This window comes from Pongo pygmaeus, chromosome 21, assembly GCF_028885625.2.
Source record: "Pongo pygmaeus isolate AG05252 chromosome 21, NHGRI_mPonPyg2-v2.0_pri, whole genome shotgun sequence".
Lineage (NCBI taxonomy): Eukaryota > Metazoa > Chordata > Mammalia > Primates > Hominidae > Pongo > Pongo pygmaeus.
Genome location: NC_072394.2, coordinates 46973840 through 46998354, shown reverse-complemented (window position 1 = coordinate 46998354; position 24515 = coordinate 46973840). Strand labels below are relative to the sequence as shown.

The window sequence follows — 24515 nt, the reverse complement described above, 5'->3', positions numbered from 1 at the left end:
AATAAGCCTGGAATATCTTGTCATGCCAATTAACAAGGAAACTATCAAAGGCTACCAGGGTCACAGCAAAAGGACTTATAAGCCAGCCTGTGGATGAAACAATTTTAGCTGCAACAAAGACAATACTTGCAGCTGATTGAAACTTATCAAATATGTTTAGCCGGGAGTGGTGGCTGACGCCTGTAATGCTAGCACTTTGGGAGGCCGAGGCGGGCGGATCACCTGAGGTCCGGAGTTCGAGACCAGCCTGACCAACATGGAGAAACTCCACCTCTACTAAAATACAAAAATTAGCCAGGTATGACGGTGGGTGCCTATAATCCCAGCTACTGGAGAGGCTGAGACGGGAGAATCTGTTGAACACGGTAGACGGTGGTTGCAGTGAGCCAAGATCATGCCACTGCCTGGGCGGTTGAGCGAGACTCCATCTCAACAAAAAATAAATAAATAAAAATAAAAAGTGGACTCAACTAAACAATAACATCTAGCAATGCACACTCAGACGATTAAGTCATGAAGAAAGGCAAGGAAGTAATTAATAGTCGGATTAGTGATTATTTTGGGGGGATAGACTGTGATTGGTATGGAGTACCTGGTGAGGTGGGGAGGGGAACCCTGAGGTGGCTGAAAAAATTCTGTTTTTTGACCGGGGTGGTGGTTACAGGGTGTTTGCCTTGATATAACTCACTAAGCTACAATTTTTTTTTTTTTTTTTGAGATAGCGTCTCACTTTGTTGCTTGGGGTGGAGTACAGTAGGGTGATCTCAGCTCACTGTGGCCTCAGACCTCCCCAGACTCAAGTAATCCTCCTGCTTCAGCCTCCTGAGTAACTGGGGCTACAGGTACATGCCACCATGCCTGGCTAATTTATGTATTTTTCGTAGAGATGGCATTTCAGGTTTTGCCGTGTTCCCCAGGTTGGTCTCAGACTCCTGGGCTCAAGCGATCTAATCACCTCAGCTTCTCAAAGTGCTGGGATTACAGGTGTGAGCCACTGTACCTGGCTGCTACAAATTTAATTTGTGTGGTTTTCTGCAACTGTTTTGCTCTATAATATAAAGGTTTTAAAAAATGAGGACAGCAGTACCTACTTCACACTATGTGTGTGTGCATATGTGTGTTTACATGTACATATACATGTATCTAAATGTATGGCTTCTGTTAGCACCAGGTATATAGGTAGATGCTCACTAAATATGACTTCCATGTGAATTTTGTTCAAAACACTGACCCATGTGATTTCAGCACCATTACCGACATTACTAACTTGTGTGGCTAATTAAAAATAGTTCATGCTTCCCAACTGGGGCAGAGACTGGAAAAATAAAACAAAATAAAAAATCGTTAATGGTTATTAGGTGATACTATGTGCCAGGCACTGTTTCCAGGGCAACTAATCTAATTGAATCCTTATAACTGTATTATGATTATTCCCATTTTACAGAGAAGAAAACTGAGGCTTAGAGAGATTCCCTGTGGCCACACAGGAGGTGGCAGGGCAGCCTGTTTTGTTTTGTATTGTTTTGTTTTGAGGCAGCATCTCACTCTGTGGCCCAGGCTGGAGTGCAGTGGCACAATCTTGGCTCACTGCAACCTCTGCCTCCTGGGTTCAGGCTATTCTCCTGCCTCAGCCTCCCGAGTAGCTGGGATTACAGGGACATGCCACCAGGCCCGGCTAATTTTATTTGTATTTTTAGTAGAGATGGGCTTTCGCCATATTGGCCAGGTTGGTCTCGAATTCCCAGCCTCAAGTGAGCCACCCGCCTTGGCCTCCCAAAGTACTAGGATTACAGGCATGAGCCACCGCACCTGGCCAGCAGCCTGGTTTGGAACCCAGGCAGTCTGGCTTTCAGCTCTGCCCTCTCATCCACTGTAGCATATGTACCATACTGTTTTTTACTTGGTGTCTAGTGCCCCCGTTTGCAATAATAACTCCCCCTTATGGAGTGCCTGCTAATGTGTGTGCCATTCTTTGACACTCACTACCCAAATCTCACATCAAACCCTGGAAGGTGAAGGTACTTGTTAGTCTGCATTTGGTGGCTAGGAAAACTAGAACTCAGAGAGCTGAAAAACTTGCTCAAAGTAACAGAGTAAGTAAATGGCAGTAGGTGGTGGGGGAGGAGTTTGAATTGGGGACAGGGAGGGTTCATACTCTGACCCTTGGGATTCTAAAGAACAAAGTGTCCTATACTCTTAAACAGATGCTCATCTGATGGGTCTGACCCAGTTTGAGGTCATGGGTTGCCCAACCAGTAGTCTGGAGCCTGGCTTGGCTTGAGAAGTGTCCAGACGCGGGCTGGGGGAAGTCAGAGGCTTGGCAAACACCAGACATGTTTGACCCCAGTCAGAAGGTCGTGCAAAGCTTGTGACCCCTGGGCCTGGGATTCCCTAAGGGGCAAGAGACTCCTGTTTCTCAATGTGCCAGCCTTGTGCTCACAAGCTGCAGAATCAGGTCCTAGAACAAAGCTGGCCACCTCTCGGGACAGGGTAAAGAGATGCCCATGGGTTGGCTGTGCAGATTTCCCAGAAGTGGGAAGAACCTGGCTGTGTTTTTGTGGTCACACATTGATTTCCTAACCTGAGTCAGCATGGCTGCTTGGAGGTACAGTATGTCCTCTCTGTTCCCAGGGGCCCTGGATCCCAGCCTGGCTGAAGCATTTCCAAAACAGGGCCTGGAATAGTGAGGGAAATGGAAGGGGTGGAGATCCCACATCCCCTCCGTCAGTACCAGCCACCCACCATTGTATTAATAACGATCAGCATGGACTGAGTTCTTACCAGGTGCCAGGTCCCGTGCTAAGCATGTTATATGTATTCACTTAACTAACCTTACAGAGATGCAATGGAGTAGAAGCTCTTCCATTTAACAAAGGAGTAAACAGACTCAGAGAAGCCACATCACTTGTAAATGGTCCCACGGAGATGGAATTTGCAGGTCTGTGATTGTGAAATTCTGGAGTGTTAGCTCTCAAATTCACTACTTCCCTCAGCCCTCACCACAAACCCCCAGTAAGGTGCTGCCACCCCCAGTAAGGATATAAAAAAACTGAGGCTCAGAGTGGTGGACATGACTTGTAAGATGTTTCTAGAAAGCTCTGCTGTGACAACCAGTAACTGTTTTTTAAAAGCCCAGTCCAACTCTCTGGGCTCGGACCTGGTTCTCGGCGACATCGCCAAACGTACCAAGAAAGTCGGGATCGTCAGTAAATACGGGACCCGCTATGGGGCCTCCCTCTGGAAAATGGTGAAGAAAGTTGAAATCAGCCAGCACGCCAAGTACACTTGCTCTTTCTGTGGCAAAACCAAGATGAAGAGATGAGCTGTGGAGATCTGGCACTGTGGTTCCTGCATGAAGACAGTGGCTGGCGGTGCCTGGACATACAATACCACTTCTGCTATCACGGTAAAGTCCGCCATCAGAAGCCTGAAGGAGTTGAAAGACCAGTAGACGCTCCTCTACTCTTTGAGACATCACTGGCCTGTAATAAATGGGTTAATTTATGTAACAAACAAACAAAAAAAGAGCCCAGTCCAAACCCACAGCTGCTAAAATTTGGCCATGGCTACCCAAAACCCCTACATTTACTATTACCCCATACCCACCACATTCTCCTAGGATGGGAAGAGGAAGAAAGAGTTCTTTGGTGACCATCTCCCTGGAAGGGTGGAATGGGGTCATGGGGGATCTTCCATGAGAGGGGCCTCTATATGTAGAGGTTAATATGTGGCCGTTATGAGGGGGCCCAGTGGTCTCATGTGGGCATGGACATCTAGAGGCTGAGAGAAACGGGCTGCCTGGCTGAATCAGTGAAGGAGCCACAATGTGGGCGTGCTAACGTAAGCCACATTCCCAGGACTTTCAGGGCACAGGCTGCTGGCTGGAGTGTTTCCCATGGACCAGCGTTGGCAGAGAGCACCTACAAGGGGTCCTGTTGGGTCCTGTCCCCTAGAGCCTCCTGGAGGGGCAGAGGTGTGGCAGCAGCAAGAAGCTTGAGTTGGATGTTGGGTTCCTAAAGGCTGACAAAGGAGTTGCAAGGGACCCCTATGAGGAGAGGTGCATCCCCCAAGGTCAAGAGTGAGAGGGCCCCTGTGACAGTGGCCGTCTCCACGGAGCCCACGACAGAAAGTGGCAGCTTGAAGCCAGCCAGGGTGGTGGCAGCTCAAGGGAGACCCTTTCTCTCCCCTTGTCATCTCCAATACCCCCCCACAGTACCCCACATGTGGGTGAGGGAAGGAGAGATAGAGAAGGAGCCACCCACACCGCCTCCCTGCAGCAGGCCTGAGGGCGAGGGGAGAAGGTTTAAATCCAAATCAAACTGGGAATTTTGGTTAGAAGCTTGACTGGACGTTCTCATTTCTAAATTGAGGTTGTGTTTGTGACCTAAAGTGACCATAGAATTGCCTGTTTCCTCAGAACAAGCAGAAGAATAATGGGGAGATTTCACCCAGTGGCAGGGAAAATGTTTCTCCACCAAATACATCTTAGAAGGGACACTGGGAGATACAAATTAAGGTGTGCTTTGATTATGTCACAGGCCAGGTTTGTTCAACATGCTGGTCTCAGTAAGAAGGAGGATTCTCCAAAACAAGTCTAGGAAGTGAATGTTCTAGAATGTTCTAGAACTTGGTTCATTAGCCAGGCAAGAAGTGTGCCTCTGGGAACCTCTTGAGCCCTTCATGGGCTAGCACACCAACACCATCCCCCCAGATGCTTCAGTTGTTGGCTTCTAATGGCTTACTATTTCCATTTCGATGGAGAACTGCCATCTCAGGAATCACCTCACCCTGGAGTTTATTCCCCTCACCCACAGGGTGGCTGGCAGCCAACAGCTGACTCGTACAGAGGTACACAAAGCCAGCCTTTTTGCTAGACTGTACCTGAGACCACATCTTTGCTTGTTTCCCTCCCTGTCTTTCTTCCCTTCATCCCTTACAGGTTCTTTCCTTTATAAATCACACAGTACCTAATCTTTGCTTCAGGCTCTGTGTTTGAGGAGTTGAAAATGATTCTGGGCATCAGGAGGTGCTTTTGTGACTGGGCTCTTTCACTAGGTCTGAGCTAGGTAATCCATTAGCGAAACTTCTAGATCCTAAATCAAACTACATAGATTCAAATCACAGCACCATTACTTCACTGCTGTGTGACCTTGGCCAATGACTAGTTACTACATCCCAGTTTTCTCATCTGTCATACAGAAGGCAAACCCACCTCACAGGGCTTTGCAAGGATTCAACATACAAAAGCACCTAGGATAGTGCCTGGTACAATTGATGGTGCTATTGTTATTCCTCCAGGCTAACAGCACTAACTAAGTGCAAAGGAAGTGGCTTTTTGCCATCTAGTTGAGGATGCTGTATCCTGGGCTAAGTGGCCAGATCATAGGATGGCTATGGTTCAATTGTAATAAAATAATCACCCTTGGCCAGGCTGGTGGCTCACACCTGTAATCCAGCACTTTGGGAGGCCAAAGCAGGTGGATCACCTGACGTCAGGAGTTCAAGACCAGCCTGGCTAACATGGTGAAACCTTGTCTCCACTAAAAATACAAAAATTAGCCAGGCGTGGTGGTGCGTGCCTGTAATCCCAGCTACTCGGGAGGCTGAGGCAGGAGAATCACTTGAACCTGGGAGGCGGAGGTTGCAGTGAGCTGAGATTGCAACACTGCACGAGGCTCCATCTCAAAAACAACAACAACAAAAAAAACCCACCCCTTATGGAACCCCTACTATGTCCCGGTCCCTGTTCTATGTGCTGCATATGTGCTTATGTGCTAGTTCACTCTGTCTTCACTACCTTTCAAAACTGATGTAATTATCTCCTTTTTTTTTGAGATGGAGTCTCGCTCTGTTGCCAGGCTGGAGTACAGTGGCACGATCTTGACTCACTGCAACCTCCACCTCCTGGGTTCATGCGATTCTCCTGCCTCAGCCTCCCGAGTAGCTGGGACTACAGGTGCACGCCGCCATGCCCAGCTAATTTTTGTATTTTTAGTAGAGATGGGGTTTCATCATGTTGGCCAGGATGGTCTCGATCTCTTGACCTCGTGATCTGCCTGCCTCATGCTGGGATTACAGGCGTGAGCCACCGCACCCGGCTAATTATCTCCATTTTACACATGAAAACACTGAGGTCCGGACAGTCTAAGAAACCATCTATTAGATCCACAGGTTTAAAAAAATGAGTGCATTTAAAATGACTATAATTAAAAAGGCCAGACTGGGAAGTAGTTTGCAGTTTCTTAAAAAGTTAAACACACGCTTATGTGACCAGCAATGGTATTCCTGGGTAATGAAAGCGTTTGTCCACTCAAAGACATGTACATGAGTGTTCATAGCAGTTTTATTTGTAATAGGCAAAAACTGGGGGAAACAATGACATGCCCAGGAGCATGGGTAAAGAAACTGTGGCTTCTGTATCTTTCTTTGTTTGTTTGAGACAAAGTGGAGTGCAGTGGTGTGATCACGGCTCACTGCAGCTCGACCTCAGGGCTCAAGAGATTCTCTCACCTCAACCTCCTGAATAGCTGAGACTACAGACAGGCACACACCACCATGCCTGGCTAATTTTTTGGTGTTTAGTAGAGACACGGTTTCGCTATGTGGCCCACGCTGGTCTGAAACTCCTGGGCTCAAGTGATCTGCTCATCTCAGCCTCCCAAAGTGTTGGGATTACAGGTGTGAGCTACTGTGCTTCACCTGTGAGATCTATTAGGTTGGTGCAAAAATAATTGCGGTTTTTGCCATTAAAAGTAATGGCAAAATGGCAGGGCATGGTGGTTCATGACTGAATGAGAGAAGCCAGACAGAAAGCGTACATATTTGCGGGCGCAGCGGCTCACGCCTGTAATCCTAGCACTTTGGGAGGCTGAGGTGGGCGGATCACCTGAAGCCAGGAGTTCGAGACTACTAAAAATACAAAAAAAAAAAAAAAATTAGCCAGGTATGGTAGCGCATGCCTGTGATCCCAGCTACTAGGGAGGCTGAGGCAGGAGAATTGCTTGAACCCCCAGGGGGCAGAGGTTTCAGTGAGCCGAGATTTCACCACTGCATTCCAGCCTGGGCAACAGAGAGAGGCTCTGTCTCAAAAAAAAAAAAAAAAAAGACAGAGTACATATAGCATTATTTCATTTCTATAAAATCCCAGAAAATGTAAAGCCATCTATAGTGAAAGAAAGCAACCTATAGTGGTGATGGTTGCCTGGGACTGGGGTGGTGGGATGAATGGGGGATGACTTACAAATGAGCATGAAGCTTTTGGAAGCAATGGAAACACTTGGCATCTTGATTGTGATGATGGTTCCTTGGGTATGTACATATGTTGAAACTCATCAAATTATTCAATTTAAGTATGTTTAGTTTATTGAACATCATTATATCTCAACAATGCTGTTTATTTTTTATTTTTATTTTTGAGACTGAGTCTAACTTTGTCACCCAGGCTGGATGGAATGCAGTGGCACGTTCTTGGCTCACTGCAACCTCCACCTTCTGGGTTCAAACGATTCTCCTGCCTCAGCCTCCTGAGTAGCTGGGATTACAGGTGTGCACCACCACGCCCAGCTAATTTTTGTATTTTTAGTAGAGATGGGGTTTCACCATGTTGGCCAGTCTGGTCTCGAGCTCCTGACCTCAGGTGATCCGCCTGCCTTGGCCTCCCAAAGTGTTGGAATTATAGACGTGAACCACTGTGTCTGGCGATAACGCTGATTTTTTTTTTAAACTAGAGTGGCACAATGAAGATTTGAACCCACGTATGTCTCACTGGACATATGCCCAGGAACTGGTAAGTTATAAAAAGACCTCCTTTATTGGCTGGAGACATAGAATTAGTCCAAAGGGTGTCACCTCCAGGAAGCCTTACTGTCACTTCCATGGAGGACAGTGGCCTGGGCCCACACCACCCTCCTGCCTGTCTTCAGCCTTTGCCAGTGGATCCTTTTCCCACTTCGAAGACTCCCCTTACATCCTCCTCCATGTTGTCCTCCAAACGTGCTGGCTGAGAGCCCAGCGCCTGAATCAGAGGGACCTGGGTTTGAATCCCACCTCTGCCATTAAACACCAGCTGTCTGACCTTGACTGTGTTCCTTTGCTTCTCTGGGCTTCAGATTCCCCATCTGAATAATAATAGAAGCTACCTTGGGATTGCCTCAAGGATCAAATGCGAGAGAGTTCACCTTAAACAATGAGTGGAGGGCCTGGTGTGTAATAAAGCACTCAATAAATGTTAACTATTATTGATCTTCACCTGGGCAGTGGCTGCTGACTGTTTAAGTTTCTCAGCCTTTGAATCAGGTACTTCCGACCCAGCTCTATTTATTGACATGGAAAGATGCCCAAAGCGTACTGCTGAAGGGAAAAAAGCAGGCTACAAAAGAATATATGCCTCACAGGCCATTTTAAAGATCAAAGCTAACAATGGACATCTAGCTCCTAGTAGGGTACCTGGGACACAGGAAGCTGTCGCTGAAAGCTAGCTGTGACTATTAGTAATATGAAAGCTAGCTGTGACTATTAGTAATATGAAAGCTAGCTGTGACTATTTATTAGTAATATGAAAGCTAGCTGCGACTATTTATTAGTAATATGAAAGCTAGCTGTGACTATTAGTAATATGAAAGCTAGCTGTGACTATTAGTAATATGAAAGCTAGCTGTGACTATTAGTAATATGAAAGCTAGCTGTGACTATTAGTAATATGAAAGCTAGCTGTGACTATTAGTAATATGAAAGCTAGCTGTGACTATTATTAGTAATATGAAAGCTAGCTGTGACTATTAGTAATATGAAAGCTAGCTGTGATTATTAGTAATATGAAAGCTAGCTGTGACTATTAGTAATATGAAAGCTAGCTGTGACTATTAGTAATATGAAAGCTAGCTGTGACTATTAGTAATATGAAAGCTAGCTGTGATTATTAGTAATATGAAAGCTAGCTGTGACTATTATTAGTAATATGAAAGCTAGCTGTGACTATTAGTAATATGAAAGCTAGCTGTGACTATTAGTAATATGAAAGCTAGCTGTGACTATTAGTAATATGAAAGCTAGCTGTGACTATTAATTAGTAATATGAACGCTAGCTGTGATTATTAGTAATATGAAAGCTAGCTGTGACTATTAGTAATATGAAAGCTAGCTGTGACTATTAGTAATATGAAAGCTAGCTGTGACTATTATTAGTAATATGAAAGCTAGCTGTGACTATTAGTAATATGAAAGCTAGCTGTGACTATTATTAGTAATATGAAAGCTAGCTGTGACTATTAGTAATATGAAAGCTAGCTGTGACTATTTATTAGTAATATGAAAGCTAGCTGTGACTATTAGTAATATGAAAGCTAGCTGTGATTATTAGTAATATGAAAGCTAGCTGTGACTATTAGTAATATGAAAGCTAGCTGTGACTATTTATTAGTAATATGAAAGCTAGCTGTGACTATTAGTAATATGAAAGCTAGCTGTGACTATTAGTAATATGAAAGCTAGCTGTGACTATTATTAGTAATATGAAAGCTAGCTGTGACTATTATTAGTAATATGAAAGCTAGCTGTGACTATTATTAGTAATATGAAAGCTAGCTGTGACTATTAGTAATATGAAAGCTAGCTGTGACTATTATTAGTAATATGAAAGCTAGCTGTGACTATTAGTAATATGAAAGCTAGCTGTGACTATTAGTAATATGAAAGCTAGCTGTGACTATTAGTAATATGAAAGCTAGCTGTGACTATTAGTAATATGAAAGCTAGCTGTGATTATTAGTAATATGAAAGCTAGCTGTGACTATTAGTAATATGAAAGCTAGCTGTGACTATTAGTAATATGAAAGCTAGCTGTGACTATTAGTAATATGAAAGCTAGCTGTGACTATTAGTAATATGAAAGCTAGCTGTGACTATTATTAGTAATATGAAAGCTAGCTGTGACTATTAGTAATATGAAAGCTAGCTGTGACTATTAGTAATATGAAAGCTAGCTGTGACTATTATTAGTAATATGAAAGCTAGCTGTGACTATTATTAGTAATATGAAAGCTAGCTGTGACTATTATTAGTAATATGAAAGCTAGCTGTGACTATTATTAGTAATATGAAAGCTAGCTGTGACTATTATTAGTAATATGAAAGCTAGCTGTGACTATTAGTAATATGAAAGCTAGCTGTGACTATTAGTAATATGAAAGCTAGCTGTGACTATTATTAGTAATATGAAAGCTAGCTGTGACTATTATTAGTAATATGAAAGCTAGCTGTGACTATTATTAGTAATATGAAAGCTAGCTGTGACTATTATTAGTAATATGAAAGCTAGCTGTGACTATTAGTAATATGAAAGCTAGCTGTGACTATTAGTAATATGAAAGCTAGCTGTGACTATTAGTAATATGAAAGCTAGCTGTGACTATTATTAGTAATATGAAAGCTAGCTGTGACTATTAGTAATATGAAAGCTAGCTGTGACTATTATTAGTAATATGAAAGCTAGCTGTGACTATTATTAGTAATATGAAAGCTAGCTGTGACTATTATTAGTAATATGAAAGCTAGCTGTGACTATTAGTAATATGAAAGCTAGCTGTGACTATTATTAGTAATATGAAAGCTAGCTGTGACTATTATTAGTAATATGAAAGCTAGCTGTGACTATTAGTAATATGAAAGCTAGCTGTGACTATTAGTAATATGAAAGCTAGCTGTGACTATTAGTAATATGAAAGCTAGCTGTGACTATTATTAGTAATATGAAAGCTAGCTGTGACTATTATTAGTAATATGAAAGCTAGCTGTGACTATTATTAGTAATATGAAAGCTAGCTGTGACTATTATTAGTAATATGAAAGCTAGCTGTGACTATTAGTAATATGAAAGCTAGCTGTGACTATTAGTAATATGAAAGCAATTCTTGTAGTCCGTATCATGCCACATTCAAATATTAGGTGAGTTCCTGTGAAACGAGATGATATTTGCAATGTGCTTGCATCAAAGGGAGGTAGAGCTGCGTGTTCCCTTCCGCCTTCTTTCTGACACATTTCAGGGAGTGATCATGGGCGGGGCTTGAGTTGGCCTTGGGACCCATTGATTTGATGTGAATTTTGCTACTTTTTTTTTTTTTTAAGAGACAGAGTCTCACAGTTGGGACTGCAGTGGCTATTCACAGGCGTGATCCCACCACTGAGCAGCGCGGGAGATTTGACCTGCTCTGTTTCCAACCTGGGCCAGTTCACCTCTCCTTAGGCAACCTGGTGTTTCTTTGCTCCCAGGAGGTCATGTTCTGGTCCTTTTTTATGTGGCACTGGAGTGAAAGAAAAGAAAAGCATTGCCCTTTGGCATTGAGACTACAAACTCGGGTTTAGGGTGCTCTTTGTAATAACTGAGGTACTATAACAAATTAAACACTCGAGGGCGCTCCAGTCTATCAGCAATAGAGAGAAATACAAAAAGCCATGATAATAACGATGCTATATGAATGCTGCTGTTAAATTTAACAATGCTGTTTAATTTAACATTGAGTTCTTACTATGAGAGCCTAAAATGTAGCAAGAGAGTCACAAACTTTATCACATTTTAACCTTGCAAACATCCCATCAGTTAGATAATATTATCAAAGATTTTATAATAGGGCATATCACTCTGTGGGATTTAAAAAATTTGTGTATTATATATATACATACATATATATAATTTTTTTGAGACAGGGTCTCACTCTGTCGCCCGGGCTGGAGTGCAGTGGCACAATTGCGGCTTACAGTAGCTGAGATCTCCTGGGCTCAAGCGATCCTCCTGCCTCAGCCTTCCAAGAAGCTGGGACTACGAGTATGCACAACCATACCTGGCTGATTTTTTTATTTTTCTGTAGAGACAGAGTCTTGCCATGTTGCCCAAGCTGGTCTTTGACCTCCCAAAGTACTGGGATTACAGACGTGAGCCACTGCAACCGGCCTAAAAATTTTTTTATGGAGTTGTATGTAATTCACAAGTGTTGTAAAAGGTAAAAACATCAAGCGTACAGCTTGGTGAATTGTTACATGTGTATACACACAGGTAACCTCCATCCAGATCAAGATGTAAAGCTTTTCTAATATCCTTCCTATTCACTCCTACTCTCACCCAAGGAAACCATGCTCCTAATTCTATTACCATTTATTCGTTTTGCTTATTCCTGAATTTCACATAAATGGAATCATACATATGCAAACTTTGGGGTTGCCATAAAAATCCAGGATGTCGTGTTTTTTTTGAGATAGAGTCCTGCCCTGTCACCCAGGCTGGAGTGCAATGGCGCGATCTCAGCTCACTGCAATCTCCGCCTCCCGGGTTCAAGCGATTCTCCTGTCTCAGCCTCCCAAGTAGCTGGGATTACAGGCACGTGCCACCATGCCTGGCTAATTTTTTTTTTTATATCTTTAGTAGAGACAGGGTTTCACCATGTTGGCCAGGCTGGTCTCAAACTCCTGACCTCATGATCCACCCGCCTTGGCCTCCCAAAGTGCTGGGATTACAGGCATGAGCCACTGCACCTGGCCTCACTGTGCTCTTCTTAATCACTGTATAGTATTCTTCTTCTTTTTTTTTTTTTTTTTTTTTAGAGATGGGGGTCTTGCTATATTGCCCAAGCTGGTCTCAAACTCCTGAGCTCAAGTAATCCACCTGCTTCAGCCTTCCAAAGTATTGGGATTACAGGCATGAGCCACAGTTCCCAGCCCATGAGCCACTCAATTGCTGTATAGTGTTCTATTGTACAAATGTACCATGTATTTATTCCTTCTACTGTCGGTGGCTAAGGGTGGGTTATCTTAGAAAAGCAGTGTAGAGTGGTGGTAAGTGGATGCACTGTGGTATCAGAGGCCTGGGGGATTTGTCTGTTAGCTCCACCTCTTACTTGTGACCTTAGCCAGGTTACTTAATCTCCTTATGCCTCAGCTAACTCAACGTTAATATGGACTAATAATACTACCTCAAATGCTGTTGTATGGTTTAAAGGAGATATTCCATATAAACCACTTCAAATTAGTCCCAGCACAGAGTTAACTCAGCACATGTTATCTGTGTCATACCCTAGGAGAAGACTGAAGTTCAGAGGCTTGAAGATACTTGCTCAAAGTCACACACCCAGTTTGTAACAGATCTCTTTGTCATGGATATTGACTACATTAGAGCCATTTATTCATTCAACATTTTTTTTTTGCACATCTATTATGTGCCAAGCACTTTTTTAGGACCTGAAACAGCCAGATAGTTTCTACCGATATAAAACGTACATTCTTTTTATTTTTTTGAGATAGGGTCTCACTCTGTTGCCCAGGCTGCAGTGCAGTGGCGCAATCTTGGCTCACTGCAACCTCTGCCTCCCAAGGCTCAAGCGATCCTCCCACCTCAGCCTCCCAATTAGTTGGGACTACAGCTGCACGTTGCAACACCTTAGGGAGGTCTCACTAAGTTGCCCAGGCTGGTCTCAAACTCCTGGGCTCAAGTGATCCTCCTGCCTTGGCCTCCCAAAGTGCTGGGATTACAGGTGTGAGCCACTGTCTCCAGCCTAAATCAAATTCTTACTTATAGAAAGAAGCTTATAGACATGGCAAGGTGCCTGGAATATCTTACTTAGTGTGTATATGTGTGTATATATATGTATATATGTGTGTATACACACACACACACACACACACATATATATATATATAATCAGGTCCTAAGACCATAAGCAGGTGTGGTATGTCTGCATGGAGCCCCGTCTGGGGATACACTGAACAACCCTTTAAATAGCACTTATTCGTGTTGGGTGCTGTGCTAAGCACTCCACAAATGGTTAGCTTGTTTCATGCTCCTAACATTTAATGCCCTATGTGTGACAGATGCTGCCATTATACAGTTTTGCAGGTAAAGAAATAGGCAGAGGAGGGGCTACACTCTAGCATGGTTAGGTTGCAAGCCAGCACATGGCCCTGGGCACTTTGGTCTGAGTCTGTGCTCTTGACCGCTTAGCTCTGCTACCTCTGCTAAGAGCGTTTTTCTCTGGGTAGTAAAATTTCCACGTTTTGAACTTTCTTATTTGTACTTCTCTTTATTGGTTGAGCTTTTGTGATAAGTAGGTTCCGTTTTCATTTAAAAAAATTACTAGAGTTCTAATATGGGTTTTTGATGTCTTTAAGAATTAACTGTGAACGCCTGCAGAGAAGGCTAGAATCCTAGGAGGGAGTCATTTTGCCAAAGGGACAAACCACTCCGGTCTTTTTTTTTTTGTGGCAATGAGACTACTGTCCTTGGTGTTGAGGACCCAGGGACCAGCCCTGACTTCCTCCCACCCTAGGACTCCCTGTGATCCTGGGCAAGTCCCTGGTGTCCCTGTCACTACCTTCCACCAGCGAGGCACCTGGCATGAAGTGGCCCTTAATAAATATCCATTGGATAGAGGAAGAATGAACCACTGTCTCCTCTCGGCCTTGCTCCACCTCCACCACCACCAAAATCTGCTCCCTGCCTATCCTTGGGGCCTTGAGAATTAATGAATGAATGAAGTCACTGTAAAGTGCTCATTATTTACAGGTTCTTATATTTATTTATTTTGAGACAGAGTCTCACTCTGTGGCCCAGGCTGGTGTGCAATGGCACGATCTTGGTTCACTGCAAACTCCGCCTCCTGGGTTCAAGTGATTCTCCTGCCTCAGCCTCCTGAGTAGCTGGGATTACAGGCACCCGCCACCATGCCCAGCTAATTTTTGTATTTTTAGTAGAGACGGGGTTTTACCATGTCGGCCAGGCTGGTCTTGAACCCTTGACCTCAAGTGATCTGCCCACCTTGGCCTCCCAAGGTGCTGTGATTACAGGTGTGAGCCACCACACCTGGCCTTGTTTGCAGGTTTTTAGAAAGGCAAACAGCAAGCAACATCAGACCCAACCAGATGGATAACGAATGGTGACCCACCAGGCTAGGGGAGTGTCCTTCCAAGCGTCCCTGAAATCACTGTGCAGTCTGCATCGGAGACAGGCCCAGGCCTCTCCGCAGCAAGGGCTCCTGGGAGTTTCCTGCCTCTGACCACCCCCACCTCGTGACCTGGCTTCTATCACCCCAGCCTCAGAAAGGCTGGGCCGCGGGGCCATAAATGCCTGCTATCATCAGTCCGTATCTCTAGAGCTGGGCTGTTTGCCAGGAGCCCTGCAATTATTTTTATTACATACAAGTCCTATAATTAATTTTTATCACTGTTTTCTCACAGCCACCTTGCAAGGAGGGCTAGTTTTGCTCTCTTTTGGTTTGGAGTTGGGGGAACTGGAACCCAGGCCTTGAAGGGGTTTCATGGAATTTCCTGGCTTTACCCAAAGCTCTAGAAAGGGTTAGGGTTTGAATTCATGGACTGTGCTGGGGTCCGAGCAGAGAGTTGGCAGCAAGGCAGTGTGGGTGGTGGAGGATAGCCATTCAGAGTAGACGAAAGCCCTGAGGCTTGGCTGCTTCTTAGCTGTGCGACCTTAGGCAAGTCACTCAAACTCTCTGTGCCTTAGGTCCTTTTTGTTTTGTTTTGTTTTGTTTTGTTTTTGAGATGGAGTTTCACTCTTGTTGCCCAGGCTGGAGTGCAATGGTGCGATCTTGGCTCACTGCAACCTCTGCCTCCCAGGTTCAAGCGATTCTCCTGCCTCAGCTTCCTGAGTAGCTGGGATTATAGGCATGCACCACTACGCCCAGCTAATTTTGTATTTTTAGTAGAAATGGGGTTTCTCCATGTTTGTCAGGCTGGTCTCTAACTCCTGACCTCAGGTGATCCACCCGCCTAGGCCTCCCAAAGTGCTGGGATTATAGGTGTGACCTACCGTGCCCGGCTCCCCCAACCTTTTTTTTTTTTTTTTTTTTAAGAGACATGGTCTTGATCTGTTGCCCAGGCTGAAGTGCGTGGTCTGATCATAGCTCACTGCAGCCTTGAGCTCCTGGGCTCAAGTGTTCCTCTTGCCCCAACCTCCTGAGCAGCTAGGACTACAGGCAGGCATCACCGAGCCCAGCTAACTCGAAAAATCTTTTTTGGTAGAGATGGGGGTTTTACTATGTTGCCCAGGCTGGTCTTGAACTCCTGGCCACAAGCAATCCTCCCATCTCGGCCTCCCAAAATTCTGAGATTAATAGGCATGAACCACTGTTCCTGGCTGTGCCTTAGGAAGGAATAACAGTACTCCCCTCATCAGTTAGTACAGATGGGTGCTCAGTAACTGAGGTTCTATTGACTCTTGAGTCGGAACCTGGATTCATCCAGGACCTGTCCCACTGGATGACTTGGTTATGCCCCTTGCCATCTCTGAGCCTCAGATGCCTTATCTGTAAAATGGACATCATCTTGCCTGCCGCACCCCCTGGTCTCTCATCTCTAGTCCCATCGGTCTTCACAGCTTCCAACCGCCCCCAGCTTTGCCTTGTTAACTCCCAATTATCCACTCAGATGTTCTTCCTTCTCTCCCTCCCTTCTTCTCTTCATTCATTTAATAAATATGTTGTGACACCTACTATGTGCCAGGTGATGGATAAGACAGGCAAAATCATTGCCTTCATGAAGGGGAGATAAACAATAAGCTAAAAAAAGGAAAAAAAAGGGCCGGGCACAGTGTCTCAAGTCCATAATCCCAGCATTTTGGGAGGCCGAGGCAGGCGGATCACCGGAGGTCAGGAGTTCAAGACCAGCCTGGCCAACATGGTGAAATCCCGTCTCTACTAAAAATACAAAAAAATAGACAGGCATGGTGGTGGGTGCCCATAATCCCAGCTACTTGGGAGGCTGAGGCAGGAGAATCGCTTGAACCCAGGAGGCAGAGGTTGCATTGAGCTGAGATCTTGCCACTGCACTCCAGCCTGGGTGACAGAGTGAGATTCCATCTCAAAAAAAAAAAAAAAAAAAGAAAAGAAAAGGAAAAAAGAAATAAAGAAAACCCCAAATAAACAAGGGAATTGCAGACTGTAATCAGCATTTCCTAAGGGGAAGTTATAGTACCCTAAGAGGAAGTAACTGGGAAGGTTGCTTCCTAGAAAGGCCTCTCCAAGGAGACACTTTTGTTTTTTCGTTTTTTTTTTTTTTGAAACAGGGTCTGGCTCTGTTGTCCAGGCTGGAGTGCAATGGTGAGCCCAGCCCTGACAATTGTATTCTTTTCACCTGTTCGGCAAAGGGTTGTCAGATGCTTCCCATACTTGGAATGGATTATTTCCTCATTTGTTTTCCCTTCTATCCAAACACAATCCTGCTTTGTCCAGAGAAATATTTCCAAATGGTAATGGTTTCTGTGTATGTGTTTCAAAAATTTTTACATAAATTTTGAAGTAAAACACACATATGGCTGGGCATGATGGCTAATGCCTGTAATCCTAACACTTTGGGATGCTGAGTTGGGAGGATCACTAGAGCCCAGGAGTTGGAGGCTAGCTTGGGCAACATAGCAAGACCCCGTGCCTCTACAAATAATAATAATAAATTAGCCAGGCATGTGGCACGTGCCTGTATGTAGTCCCAGCTACTCGGGAGGCTGAGGTGGGAGGATTGCCTGAGCCTCAGGAGGTGGAGGCTGCAGTGAGCTGTGATGGTGCCACTGCACTCCAGCCTGGGTGACAAATACTTCAACTCAAAAGAAAACAAAAACCAAAAGACAGACATCAAAAAATGCACAAAACTCAAGTGTGCAGCTCAATGAATCATCGCAAACAGAACCCCCATGCCACTGGGACCCAGATGAAGAAATGGAACCTGGCCAGGCTCCCAGAAGTCTTCCCTTTGCCCCTCCCAATCACTCACTAGCACCCCTCTCAGGGTGACCACAAGCCTGACTCCTGACACCAGAGATGAGTCCTGTCTGTTGTTAAATGTTAAAGAAATGGAATAACACAGGATGTAGTCTTTTGTGTCTGTCTTATGTTTGTGAGATTCATGCATATTTTTCATAGCTAGAGTTTATTCTTATTGCTGTATAGTGTTCCATTGAATGAATATGCCACAGTTTCAAATAGTATTTTTTTTTTTTTTTTTTGAGACAGAGTCTTGCTCTGTCACCCAGGCTGGAGTGCAGTGGTGCAATCTCGGCTCACTGCAACCTCCACCTCCCGGGTTCAAGCAATTCTCTGCTTCAGCCTCCCGAGTAGCTGGGGTTACAGGTGCCCACCACCATGCCTGGCTAATTTTTGTATTTTTAATAGAGACGGGGTTTTACCATCTTGGCCGGACCTCGTGATCCACCTGCCTCAGCCTCCCAAAGTGCTGGGATTACAGTCATGAGCCACCGCACCTGGCCAGTGTTGTTGTGGTTGTTGTTGTTAACAGTTTCCTGATAATCTGAGCATACATTCAATTTGGGCAGGGCAGCGGTGGAAGGAGAGCAGGAACTGGGTTTGACCCACAGGCACGTTTTGTTTCACACACCTTGTGTTTTTGTATTGCTTTCATTGAATTAGTTGCTGATGAAGATGGATGTTTGTCTCCTCCTGAAGGATCTGCCATTGCTGGTCCCCAGTTCCAAGTGCCTGGAGTTGAGTCCTGGCTGCATCTTCTCAGCTCATGCATTCCATTCCCATTTGCCACAGTCCCCACCACTCCCTGTTGCCCTAAAACCACTCACTGACATCACCCACCTGGCCCTGTAAACATTTGAGTCTTCCATTCTAGCTTTAATTCAGCAGAAGTGGCCAAAAATGCTTTATTCTAAGGTCTGCACAACAATGGGCTAATCAAGCAGCTTAAGTTAGTTTATATGTGGCCTCCATAGTGTTAAACTTTGGGAGGCATATTTCAGTGTTCAAAAATGTATTGTCATTATTACTATTTCAAAAGTGTTTTAAAATATATTTCCATTATTATTATTATCATCATTATTGATATTATTACTGTCTCCAAAGATGTTTTAAAAATGTATTTGCCTGGTGTGGTGGCTCACGCCTGTAATCCCAGCACTTTGGGAGGCCGAGGTGGGCAGATCACTTGAAGTCAGGAGTTTGAGACCAGCCTGGCCAAAATGGTGAAACTCCATCTCTACTAAAAATACAAAAATTAGCTGGGCATGGTGGTGCATGCTTGTAATCCCAGCTACTTGGGAGGCTGAGGATGAAGAATTGCTTGAGCCCAGGAGGTAGAGGTTGCAGTGAGCTGAGATCATGTCACTGCACTCCAGCCTGGGCAACAGAGCGAGACTTCGTCTCAAAATATAAGAAATAAAAATATATTCAAATATATAGTAGAGGTCAAATTAAATATGGCAACTCTGGACCCAGATGGCCTGGAATCAAATCCTGGCTTTACTACTCAGGAGTTGTGTGAACTCAGGCAATTACAGAAACTTTCTGTGCCACTGTATAAAGAGAGATGTTAATATTTACCTTGCTGGGTTCTTTTTTTTTTTTTTTTTTTTTTGAGAGGGAGTCTCGCTCTGTCGCCCAGGCTGGTTGTCTCACTGCAAACTCCGCCTGCCGGATTCACGCCATTCTCCTGCCTCAGCCTCCCGAGTAGCTGGGACTACAGGCGCCTGCCACCACGCCCGTCTATTTTATTGTATTTTTAGTAGAGATGGGGTTTCACCATGTTATCTAGGATGGTCTCGATCTCCTGACCTTGTGATCCGCCGCCTCTGCCTCCCAAAGTGCTGGGATTACAGGCGTGAGCCACCACGCCTGGCCGCTGGGTTCTTATAAAGATTAAATGAGCTAATACTTGTAAAGTCAGCGCCTGGCACAAAATAAGTATTCAACATATATCGTTTGTTTATTTATTTATTTATTTATTTATTCATTCATTCATTCATTCATTTATTTATTTAGAGATGGAGTCTCGCTCTGTTGCCCAGGCTGGAGTGCAGTGGCACGATCTTGGCTCACTGCAACCTCTGCCTGCTGGGTTCAAGCGATTCTCCTGCCTTAACCTCCCAAGTAGGTAGAATTACAGGCATCTGCCACCACTCCCAGCTAATTTTTGTGTTTTTAGTAGAGACGGGGTTTCGCCATGTTGGCCAGACTGGTCTCATACTCCTGACCTCAAGTGATTTGCCCTAGTCAGCCTCCCTAAGTGCTGGGATTACAGGTGTGAGCCACTGTGTCGGGCAGCTAGCTATTTATTATCTTTAAAACCAGTATGGGCAAGCTGATGATTTGACCTGCTGGGGTGACCAGCCATCCTAATCTGCTGAGACTGAGGGAGAGTTTCAGGACACAGGACTTTCAGAGCTAAAACTAGACAAGTCCTGGGCAAAAGAGGATGAGTTGCTCACCCTAGCCCTGCCTGACGGTAATATTTCACTCCAGTTTAACAGACTGACCTTTTACTTTTATTAAATTACAGGTTTGATGTTGAAAATGATATTTGCACTACGTATTGTGGAACCCTTCTCAAGCATCCCTATGATATAATTTCTGCAAAACACTAATCTTGCTTACATTTTCCTCACACTACAGATTGGGAAAGCGAGGCCCAGGGGTGCGAACCAGTCCAATATTAGCAGCAGAGCTCTTCCCTAGACCCGTCTTGAAGCCACTGCCCCATCATTTCCTCCAGGTGGCTGGTGGATACTGTTTATCTGGTGCTTACCATGCACTAGGTAACACTGTAAGTGATTTTCATTAAATTTAATCTCATACAATCTTAGGAGGTGGGTTCTACCACTGTAGCCATTTTAGAGATGGGATGCTCATAGTTGTCTTCTGTCCCACTCACCCACCCATACCCCTGGGACTAGAATTCATTCATTCTGTACATCTTTGCCTCACTGTGGTTTCCTTGGAACTTTTGTTACAGGGAAACTCACCAGGGTTTCCTGGGTCTTGTTTAGCCATTGAGTCTAACCTTCTGTCTGTTTTAAGACTTTTTTTTTTTTTTGGGACAGAGTCTTGCTTTATCACCCAGGTTGGAGTGCAGTGGTGCAATCTCAGCTCACTGCAACCTCCACCTCCCAGGTTCAAGCAATTCTCCCTGCCTCAGCCTCCCGAGTAGTTGGGATTACAGGCACTCACCACCATGCCCAGCTGCCTTTTTTTTTTTTTTTTTTTTGGTATTTTTAGTAGAGACAGGGTTTTACCATGTTGGCCAGTCTGGTTTCAAACTCCTGACCTCAGGTGATCCACTCACCTTGGCCTCCCAAAATGCTGGTATTACAGGTGTGAGCCACCGCACCTGGCCTTGTTTTTTTTTTTTTATTTATTTTTATTTATTAAATTTATTTTCCCAATTTGCGTGCCATTGTTGTCATGTATATTCTTTTTTCCTTTTAAACCCTATAAAACAAGTTATTGTTATTTTTGGTTTGATTTATTTGGTTTTTTAATTATTATTTTGACAGTAAATATTTGTTCAAACGCACCTATATTTTTTGAGGCAGAGTCTCACTCTGTCACCCAGGCTGGAGTGCAGTGGTGCAGTGTTGGTTCACTGCAACCTCTGCCTCAGGGGTTCAAGCAGTTCACCTGGCCTTGTTTTAAGACATTTTTAAAGGAACTTTTGTTTCAATTGGCAAATGTCTGCTGCTCTCCTACTACTGGGGCTATGTGGTGACTGACAAAGAGACTTTGCCTTCAAGGACTTGAGGCTGCTGGGGAACCCTGCTCACCAGGGTCTCTCTCCACTGCACTATGGCCAGCTTGAGGGCAAGGATGGGGTCTTTTCATCTCTGTGTCACTAAGAGGAGATCAACAGCAGTGTGGAAACTGGCAGATCACACCACAAGGCAGAGAGGGCAGCAGGAGGCCAGGATCCCAGCCATGAACTGTCGGGCTTCAGGCAGGGAGCAGTGGGAGACCCAAAGTCTCAGTGCTATTGATACTTGGGGCTGGCTAATTCTGTTGCGGGGGATGTCCTGTGCGGGGTAGGATGGTTAGCACTATCTGTTGCCTCTGCCAGTAGCATCTTCTCTACCAGTCATGACAACCTAAAGTGTCTCCAGATATCACCGAATGTCCCCTGGGGGCAAAGTCACCCCAGATTGTGAACCGCTGGCTTAACTGAAGCAAACTTAATGAAGGAAGTGTTTGCAGAGGTGAGACATGCAGGGACTGGCAACAGTGGGGAGCTGTTAGCACCCCAAGGCCAAAGGGGTGAGAGAGAGAATGGTGTTACTTGACCCAGAGATAGCTGGAGCCATATAAGTGAGGCTAAGACAGGAGTTAAGGCCATGGAGAAATTCAGCCACTGCCAAAATTAAGGCAAAACAAGGAGGGAGCTGGCGGTGGCATAAACATGCCCACTTCTCCCTCATCCTGCCCTTTTATCTCTGCCGATTCCTCCCCTTGGCTGAATGTATTGTGATGTCAGAAGGCACAGGTGCCTCCAGACCACAGAGCAGGACAGACAGGGCTGGAGATTGGACCGCTTGCGTGTGGATGTGGTGGGTTAGCAGAGAAGAACTATCACAGGGAGGCAGGAACAGGCCCCAGAAGACAGGACATTTGTGTACATCTTGGAGGACGTGTACTTCTCCAGTTGGAGGAAGCTGGGAAGGAGTATCTCACCAGCAGGAAGAGCAGGCATGAAGCCATGGAGCTCTGAGACAGCCTGGCTCCCTGCATTGTTTATTTAATTGTGATTGTTTGTTTGATTGACTCTGCTCTGTGTGCATGTGGTGAAAGTAAAACATTTCAAAAGGTACAAAAGGGCATAAAATGAGAAGTAGGTCTTCCTCCCACCCCGATCCCAGCTACCCAGCCCCCCCACACCCACCCCGAAAGCCATCTCGCTCTCTGGTCTCTCATCGCCTTCCGGAAATAGTTGGTGTGCATGCTAGCTTGTGTCACTTAAACTCCTAATTTGATTTAATTTCACGGGTGTTTGCAGAGCCCCTACTGTGTGCAAAGAAATGAACTGCGCTCTCTGGTTTTAGACCCTAAGCCCAACCCTGATCCACTAAGCACTGGCAACTTCAGGCCCACCACTGCTGGCCTCCCATCTCTTTCTCCAAACAGTGGGTAAGCCTGTCACAGTTAGGTTGTTCAATTTATTTTATTTTATTTTATTTTATTTTTTGAGGTGGAGTCTTGCTCTGTCACCCAGGCTGGAGTGCAGTGGTGCTATCTCAGCTCACTGCAACCTCTGCCTCCTGGGTTTAAGCGATTCTCCCACTGCAGCCTCCCGAATAGCTGGGATTGCAGGCGCCCGCCACTACGCCATGCTAATTTTTGTATTTTTAGTAGAGATGGGGTTTCACCATGTTGGCCAGGCTGGTCTCAAACTCCTGGCCTCAAATGATCCACCCGCCTCGGCCTCCCAAAGTGCTGGGATTACAGGTGTGAGCCACCATGCCCAGCCTCAATGGATGTTTTGTGGATTGAACTGAATTAAAACTGAACCATTGGTGAGAAGCAAATTATAATGCAGGAGACGCATAAACCTTGGGTGTGGTTCAGGAGACCATGTGTTTTGGGGAGAGGAGTGAGGGTTCTGTCTTCAAAGACTTGCTCTTGCTGGAGCCAATGGACAGTTGTCTAAGAAGGGAATGCCTATAGTGTGACCTAGAGGGGGCGCTAGAGTGTGAGCAGGTTGGGACTTGATCTGGCTTTGTGGGACTTGATCTGGCTTAGATCAGTCCAGGGAAGACCAGATCTTGCCTGGCTACCCCCAGCTGGTGTCTGTAGCCCTTGGGGGAGTTTAAGACCAGGAAAGGGGAGTTTCTGGCCAGCTGCAGAAATGGGGAACCTCACAACCAACATGTAAACTTTTCGGTGCCTGGAAGCAAACAACCAAATCTGGGTATCAGATGCCCAGGCAGAAGCCGGGAGGCCAGAGCAGCCCAGGTCTCCAGGAGCAGACAACGACCAGGCTCTTCCTTGCCTGCCCTGCTCTTCCCTGCTGATCCCTCTTGTTCTCTCAACACCCGGCTCTTTCCTGACAGTGCCTGTGTGTTGAGCACTTCCGGAAAAACACGCCTGCCGTGATGGACCACATTTCTGTGCAGATGCTGAGTACAGACCGTCTCCCACTCCCACGGCTGCTTTGCAAGGGCAGTGTTAATGATCCTCACTTTGTAAACAAGGAAAACTGAAGCTCAGAAAGGAGGGATGGAGGGCGGTAAGGTTAGGCATCCTACACATATGGTGATATCATTGAACATTTTGTGTTGAAGAATGATGGAGTGTTGAACACAGAATCATAGAATTTTACTTTATTTTTTGAGAAGGAGTCTCAATCTGTCACCCAGGCTGGAGTGCAGTGGTGCAATCTCGGCTCAAGGCAACTTCCACCTCCTGGGTTCAAGGGATCCTTCTGCCTCAGCCTCCCGAGTTGCTGGGATCACAGGCGTGCACTACCAGGCCCGGCTAATTGTTTTGTGTTTTTAGTGGAGACGGGGTTTCACAATGTTGGCCAGGCTGGTCTCAAACTCCTGACCTCAAGTGATCTGCCCACCTTGGCCTCGCAAAGTACTGGGATTACAGGCATGAGCCACTGTGCCTGGCCAAGAATTTTAGAATCGTAAAATCCAGGAGTCCTGGGCTCCCAGGTTACCAGTATAACCCACACTGCCACCAACTCCCTGTCCATTCCCCACACCGTAAATGAAATGTCTCTCTGGGGCCCACCTCCGGTTC

At 45.2% G+C, this 24515-nt stretch overlaps 2 long non-coding RNA genes and 1 pseudogene across 2 annotated transcripts; all 3 read left to right on the top strand.

Moving 5' to 3' along the window:
* The first annotated feature begins 3070 nt into the window (after positions 1-3070).
* LOC129021581 (large ribosomal subunit protein eL43-like) lies at positions 3071-3476 on the top strand (annotated as a pseudogene).
* Positions 3477-4668: 1192 nt separating this feature from the next.
* Positions 4669-20589, top strand: LOC129021344 (uncharacterized). The gene is made up of 3 exons (XR_008496039.1): positions 4669-4848; positions 7728-7786; positions 20400-20589. It is a non-coding gene; the product is annotated as an uncharacterized LOC129021344 (long non-coding RNA).
* Positions 20590-22767: 2178 nt separating this feature from the next.
* LOC129021757 (uncharacterized) lies at positions 22768-24098 on the top strand. The gene is made up of 2 exons (XR_008496138.1): positions 22768-22898; positions 23822-24098. It is a non-coding gene; the product is annotated as an uncharacterized LOC129021757 (long non-coding RNA).
* Positions 24099-24515: the final 417 nt, after the last annotated feature.